This window comes from Arachis hypogaea, chromosome 14, assembly GCF_003086295.3.
Source record: "Arachis hypogaea cultivar Tifrunner chromosome 14, arahy.Tifrunner.gnm2.J5K5, whole genome shotgun sequence".
Classification (NCBI taxonomy): domain Eukaryota; kingdom Viridiplantae; phylum Streptophyta; class Magnoliopsida; order Fabales; family Fabaceae; genus Arachis; species Arachis hypogaea.
Genome location: NC_092049.1, coordinates 64,342,871 through 64,350,377, shown reverse-complemented (window position 1 = coordinate 64,350,377; position 7,507 = coordinate 64,342,871). Strand labels below are relative to the sequence as shown.

At 29.5% G+C, this 7,507-nt stretch overlaps 1 long non-coding RNA gene across 1 annotated transcript; it reads right to left on the bottom strand.

Moving 5' to 3' along the window:
- Positions 1–4,082: 4,082 nt before the first annotated feature.
- LOC140178848 (uncharacterized) lies at positions 4,083–5,827 on the bottom strand. The gene is made up of 3 exons (XR_011871802.1): positions 5,790–5,827; positions 4,906–5,670; positions 4,083–4,761 (listed from the first exon to the last, which is right to left on the bottom strand). It is a non-coding gene; the product is annotated as an uncharacterized lncRNA (long non-coding RNA).
- Between the last annotated feature and the right edge of the window lie 1,680 nt (positions 5,828–7,507).

Here is a 7,507-nt window from a genome sequence, read left to right as displayed (position 1 = left end):
ATTAATATCCAGTAACATGTCAGACAAACAAAAATGTTACTTTTAGGAAGAAAATAATCATAAAGGATATTTGAACTCAGCACATTCACATAAACGTATTAACTCGATATTTTTAGAAGCAAAAACTTTAGTTGATTAAATTACAGAAAGGCAAGCTACCAAAATATGAGAAGAAGAGCAAAAGAAAAAATAGTGAACAGAAGAACGTGTTGAGAGTGAATGCAAACATACTATTGTACGATCTGATATTTTTTTTAAAATGCAAAGACTTATTATCACGACCATCTATGAGGTTACACAATAATTCTGGAGGCCTTTGCAAATAGGATAATTGAACTTTTCCTTTCGAGCAACAAAGTGTAAATACTGGTTGATTTACTGTTGAATATTTTTCAACACGCTCTAACAACCAAAAGTTTGCCTCACAAAATGAACAAGTGTAATCGACATCACCAATATCAAGACAGCCTATACAAATTTCAAACAAAAAAGAAAAGATCAATGCAATCACCTTACACCACAAACACATTGAAAACGAATCACAACTATCTATAAAAATTTTGCTTACAGAAACACAATGAACCAAAATGATGTAAAAAAATCATTCAAAGATTATCATATTTAACACCAAAATTTTTATTATCTATCATCACCTATATTTGAATTTCCTTTGTATTTATAAATTTATATTTATATATAGATAAATGCATTTAATATGCATCACACCTTCACATTTATAATCGAAAAAATCAAACAGATAATAATAAATATGCGAGAAAAATTAGTATCAATAAATTAAATGAATTAATGCATACAAATTAAATCGAACGATAAAAAGAAATATTATCATTGAACAAAACCAAAATTTATAAAAAAAAAATACCTTGGAGCTCACTTTGCAAGAAAAGAGGATGATCAATCAGAGAACCAAATGGATTACACGAATTTATGGAAGGATCATATATAACTGATTCATCTGTTTTTTTGGGGAAAAAATGATCATGGAGTAAGAATAATTAATATTTGATATTTTAAACACATATTACACACATATCATTTACAATACAAAATAAAAAAGAACTCCCCAGAAGATAAAAATAAAATTAACCATAGGATACTAAACAAAAAAAAAAATAAAAGAAACTAATATTCAAGATATATTAAATTAAACATCACTACAATCACCACGACTACTACTGTTGTTGTTGTTATTATTATTATTATTATTGTTGTTGTTGTTGTTGTTGTTGTTGTTGGTATGAAATTAAATCTTATAAAACGTACATAAATACACGAAATATAAGACTATGTTATACATAATTAAAATAGAACTCAAACATACAATAATACATGAAGCTAATAAATTTTGTGTTAGACCGCTAGCATCTCGATCAACACCTACATCGTCCAATATTTAAAATAAATCAAAAGAACATTCAAATAAACAAAGAAACAAGATAATAGTAAAAAAAATTATAAAAAACAAGAAAACTAAAAAAGAAAGCCCATATATAAAAAAATTCATAGTAACAACAACAAATATAATAGGTGAAAAGGAATGAAAATCTACAATATTTAACCATTAGCTAAAAAAGAAAAAGAACCTATAATATTTGTGGACGTAATGCTACGTAATGCGCCAACAATATTTCCTACAAAATATCACAAACAACAATGAGCACACCAAAATATACACCATATCTAACATTTAGTTGAGAAATATGTCAAAAAATTTACCCGAAGCATGTGAGTGTTGAGATCTTTGACTTCGTTTTCTTTTTAAAAATTCTTTTATATATAATCTTGCAGAAGCATATAACTGAGACATTTAAACTTGACTTCTCCCACAAAAAATAATAGAAGATAAATACACCACCATGGATTAAGGAATCTTCAAGATGGCACTTGAGTCATTTTTTTGTATGAAAGGATACTAACAAATCACTTCAACAAACAAAACTATACACATATATATAAACACACACATATATACATATCTATAAATTAAAGCTACAATAGGAATGAGAGGAACAATCTAAAACCTAAATGTCTAATATTAATGTGATCCTAATCTAACAAAAACATATAGAAAAAGGTGAGTCACAATCCATAGCATCTCAGCTATAGCTAACAACACATTATACCTAGTACATAGCTATCTAAAAGAATAACATATAACTCACAATTCCTTGTTTGACAGTGGCAGTAATGGTACACGTTTATCTTGTAAAATTATTATTATTATTATTATTATTATTATTATTATTATTATTATTATTATTATTATTATTATTATTATTATTATCTTCGAGCTGCAACACTTTGAAATTTGAAAAGAAAACTATCTTGGTAGGATACTGTGAACAACTACAAAAAAACGTTTAACGAAATTAAAAGTATACAATATATGCTAATATATACTAATAAATACAAATGCTGCTGGATTTCATTTAGTGTTGTACCTAGAAAGTACATACATATATATAAATAAACTGCATAGGTGCAAATTTTAAAATAACCTAGAATCCAAAACCTGCCCATATCACATCATTTACATAGGACACTGTGTACAATCCCTAGCAAAGTACAAAAAAACAAAACGATACTACGAAACCATGCTAGTCTTTGGACACAGCTCAAAAAAATGGATGGGACACAGACAGCATCTTCACATCTGATTGAAACATTGGATTCAGTGCATATAAGTTAACTACTTCTTAGATTAATAAACTATTTTACAACAACACCGGCAGCTCTATTAACATCTCAAACATCATGGTTCTTGAGAACCTTGGAAGTTGGGCCAAGTTCCTCACCGGCAACATCATCAAAAGATTTTTTCAGATTTCTCTTAACTTTTCTACCCCTGGGAGGATTGGAAGCAGTCTCTTTCTTGATCACATGAACAGGGGATCCATCAAGAACAGCAGAAAGTACACCCTACAATGCAAAAGAATAGAATGGCTGAATAAATGTAAACAGCAGAGAACACAAAACCATATAGATTGACAAATCATGTTAGTTTTCCAGCCAAATTAAATTAATTATTCTCCATAATTCATGGAAAAGAATAGGTAATTTAACCAAGCAACACATTCTTATTTAATTCAATTCCAATAAACAAATTACCGTAGTTTTCACGGGAGGAGAATTCAAAAAGCCCTCAATTTCCAGACTGCACTCCCTATCAACAAGTACACCATCATCAACATTTTTCCCTGCCTCTTTTACAATATCAATTTCAGTACTTATATCATCCAATCCAGGAACTTCAGCACCCTTTTCACCAAGAAAATCAATCAAAGGCCAGCAGTTTGTCTTCATATTTGAACAATTTCCATCAGCAATGATACCCTCATCCAGCACCTCACAGGGCTCTCTCTTGTCAACAATATGTTCATCCTCACTTGAAGGGATCTTTCCCAACTTACCATCCTAAACACAATTTATTAAAAAAAAGAATAAATAAATAAAAGAAAATCAATTGGAAAAAAACAATAAGAAACAATAAAAAATACTAAAGAAAATAAAAAACACGAGTTTGTAGATGCAACCTTCAATGGAGTACGCTCATCATCCGCATCATAGTTAGGCAACTAAAACATGGAAATAATAGCAGCATCATCACAAACTCTTCTCACACGGAAAGTTCCAAAATACTTGTCTGCACCAACACTCTTGGTATCTATCTTAAGGAGCAATTTTTTCCCCAACAATTGCTGGAACATCACAGGATAACTATCTCCACAAACAACCTATGAAATAATTTGAAAAACATGGTTCTTAGAAGAATCAAGGACGAAATACACACTCAAACACACTCAACAAACAATTATACATGGCAGAAACAGATCTCAGTCACTATTAAACTCAACAACAGATCAGCACATGATTTTTCCATTATCATCCTCAACAGCTATTTTGATCCTATATCTGACCATCAAAGAATTACCCAATAAAAAATTTAATAAAACAAAAACAAAAAACAACAAAAAAAACTGTAATTAGGAAAATGAAACAAGGAGAATAAACAACAGCAGGAAAAAGAAAGAAAAAAGAAAAGAATATTACACATAAAGGAATAAACACAACGTACCTAGGAGTCACATTGGTAACATAGTGCTGACAAAAATCACAATAATATGCACCATCTTGAGGCTGAATTGACTTCCCACAAACACAAGCTGAATACCACCAAGGTCCCTCATCCACAATAGATCTCACAAAACCAAAAATCACAAAAGGATAATATAAAAAATAAATATTGAGATATGAATGGAAAACATAAACTTCGTATAAATTTTTCATGAAAGGACATCTAAGTCAAAATTGACCAAAGACATGGAAAAAACCCAATAAACCTCGTTGTTATCATGAAGTTCGTCAATAGTGCATCTTCTAGTAAGTCGCATAAAATCATCTTTCAATGAAACACCCTTGCCCTCATTAGCAATAAACAATGGCTATGTTCCATTGATACCTTGGCCAATCATACTAATCATCATAGAAGAATTAAAGGAAAAAAGGAAAAATCAATTTAAAAAAAAGAAACAGTATCAACAAAACTTAAAACACAAATAAAGAGAATAAACTGAAATTACATTAACCAAGTTAAAACTATAAACAAAAACATCAATCAACTAAACAATTCATCTAATAAGATACTATCCAATAACCTGTTTTTGAAATCAACTACTTCAGACAAATCTGGATTAAAGAACAGCCGAGTAGCATGCATAACATTTTGAAGATCAACTTGTCCTACAAAACACCCAGCTAAATAAATAATAGATAAATAAATAAAGAAATAAATAAATAAATAAGTAGTTAAAAATAGGAAACTAAACATAAAGCAAAGAAATTTCAGAAGAAATTGGAAAGCCTAAACATTATAATATTGACTACCCCTAAAGAATTTAACTTTGGCAAGTTAGATCACAACAACTGGTTGCTCCATATAGCTAGAACATAAGAAATGATGCACTTCATCCACGTACTCCCCAAACAAAGCACAGCGTATTGTCAACCTGAAAAAAAATATTTATTAAAAAACTTAGATCCATTAACAATTCAACATAAAACACCAATAAAAACTAAAAGACCAGTGCTTAACATAAATAATAGTTAATCAATACAAAATACAATCAACATCAGGCAGAAAAAAAAATAACTCTTTTGAAGATAACTCAAGAATGATCATCTTCATCACTTTTGCATCTTTCACATACTCTTTCTCTTCACCAACAGAAGTTAGCAAACCAATAACATGTATCCAAAAAAATAAACATCAATAAAATCACAGTTCAAAAGTGCACACTCCCATAAAAAATCAGCTAAGAAAAAAGGCAATAAACTGAAACAAAAAAAAATGAAGGGCATAAAGAAGATTTAAAATCACCTACCAACTAAGTAAACATAATCTTCCGTCATTTTCAAGAGCTCATCAAACGGACAGAAACTGAAACATGTCTTTGGGATATCATCGACAGGTACAGGAATAATAGTTGTACGGTTAAGAAAAACCAACTTAAACTCATGTTCTGCTGCTCTATAATTGCCTTGGTTTGGAACAACACTAAAATATGACATTCGGTATGTTTGACCCTCAATAATACTCTCTTTAAACCTATTTATGAGCTGCTTCTTAACAGTTGCTTGTATTTTATTAGACTGCACAAGAAAACAACAACAAATTTAAAAAACAAAAAACAGTTACAACGAAAACAACAAAAGATGAAAGAAAACCGTAGATAAAATCAACCTAAGACCAACATTGAACAGCCACTCACATCTCCATCAACAAGAACAATTTTCATTGAATTTGCAACATCATGATTTCCAAAAGAAGGAACAATCCAAGTTCTTAGTACCCTAACTTTGAGTCTCCATGCCTCCCTTGGAGGGTGGATCTTAGAGATAGAATCAAATGGAGGAGGCATTGGCTCAACCACCAAACAAAATAGAGAAAACTAAAAAGATAAATAGAAACCAAAAACAAGGGATTTCAGAGAAGGAATGAGGTGCATTGAACTATATAACCAAGGAGTCTTTTTTATAGACAAGCTAACAAATTACCAAAATATTTGAATTTAAATTTGAATACCTCAAAGAAAGGGTGGGAAAACATGTATCACATAGCATACATCATCTATTACCTATCACACACATATCCAGCTACCACAATCAAGAACACTTATGCTATCCTCCCTGCGCAACAATTAAATAAGAAAGGACACATTCCAACAAATCTCATTGAATCATAATAATTATAAAGTAATAGAATAGTATACCCTAAAACCCACTAACATCTAATCTATTTGAACATATGTGCATATGCATATGAGGCACACCCAAAAACACCTACAATGTAGTCATTGGGAACAAACTAAATAGGAAAAGACATCTATTAGCATATCTCACCTGACTAAATCCCAGAATTTCAGATGCATGGAAAGAAAAAATTAAAAAAAAAATAAACAAAACATAAATATATCAATCAACAAATCAATTAGAGTAATCAATCACAAATAGAATGGAAATAAAAAGAGCAGCAATATCAAAAGAACATTAAAATATTCTCAAATAAATCAATTAAACATTCAACCTAAATATATAACAATCAATAGAAAATAGTTAGAATATCATTGTTAACTTATAAATCAAATCCAATATAATTTCTTAGATAATGTAGTTCTAGTATAGATAGTAACAGTATATCTATATATATATATTATATTAATTTAATATTAATATATCAAGTAAATTATAGTTCATTGGCTTAGTGATTAGATAGATGCAATCTATACATAGAATCTAAAAAAATCCAAAACAAGAGAAAATCACAATCTGCCCCCAACTTCTTAGACCAAAAAAGTTGATTTGACATATATAGCACCTAGTAATAACACATAAAAAACAAATTTTACTTGGAAATAACAACTGCCCTCTCAATCACGTCAGTCATCACATCAACCATCACAACAAACAACCAAGACATATGAAAAGCAATCAACACATGATCCATGATGTAGGGTGAGAAAAACCTAACATAAATAAGTTATCCCATTTTTTAACTAATATTTTATTTAACAAAAAGTATTTCTTAAAATTAAATAACAAGAGAGAGGTATTTTAAAATTTCAAATAGAATAAACTTAAAAATTTTAACAGCTCTATCAAATAAAGCACAAAGTTCTCATTTTGATATTATTGTGACATTCTCCACTAATTTTCAAGTCATGAATGAATGAAGAGAACAGAGTTACATGGACTCCAACTCAATTTTTTTCATTTTTTTTTATTTTCTCCACTAAACCATACAGTAAGAAATTTTGTTTTCCACTCATTCTGTCTTGTTACACTTTTTTCTACCTCATATTCCTCCAAAACAAACAATGTGCATAAACAATGAGTAGAATAAATTAAAAAAATAATAACTATATTAAATTAAATTCATATTGAGAGAGAAAACACATTGAATCACCATTTAGTCCTACCTCAATTGAAA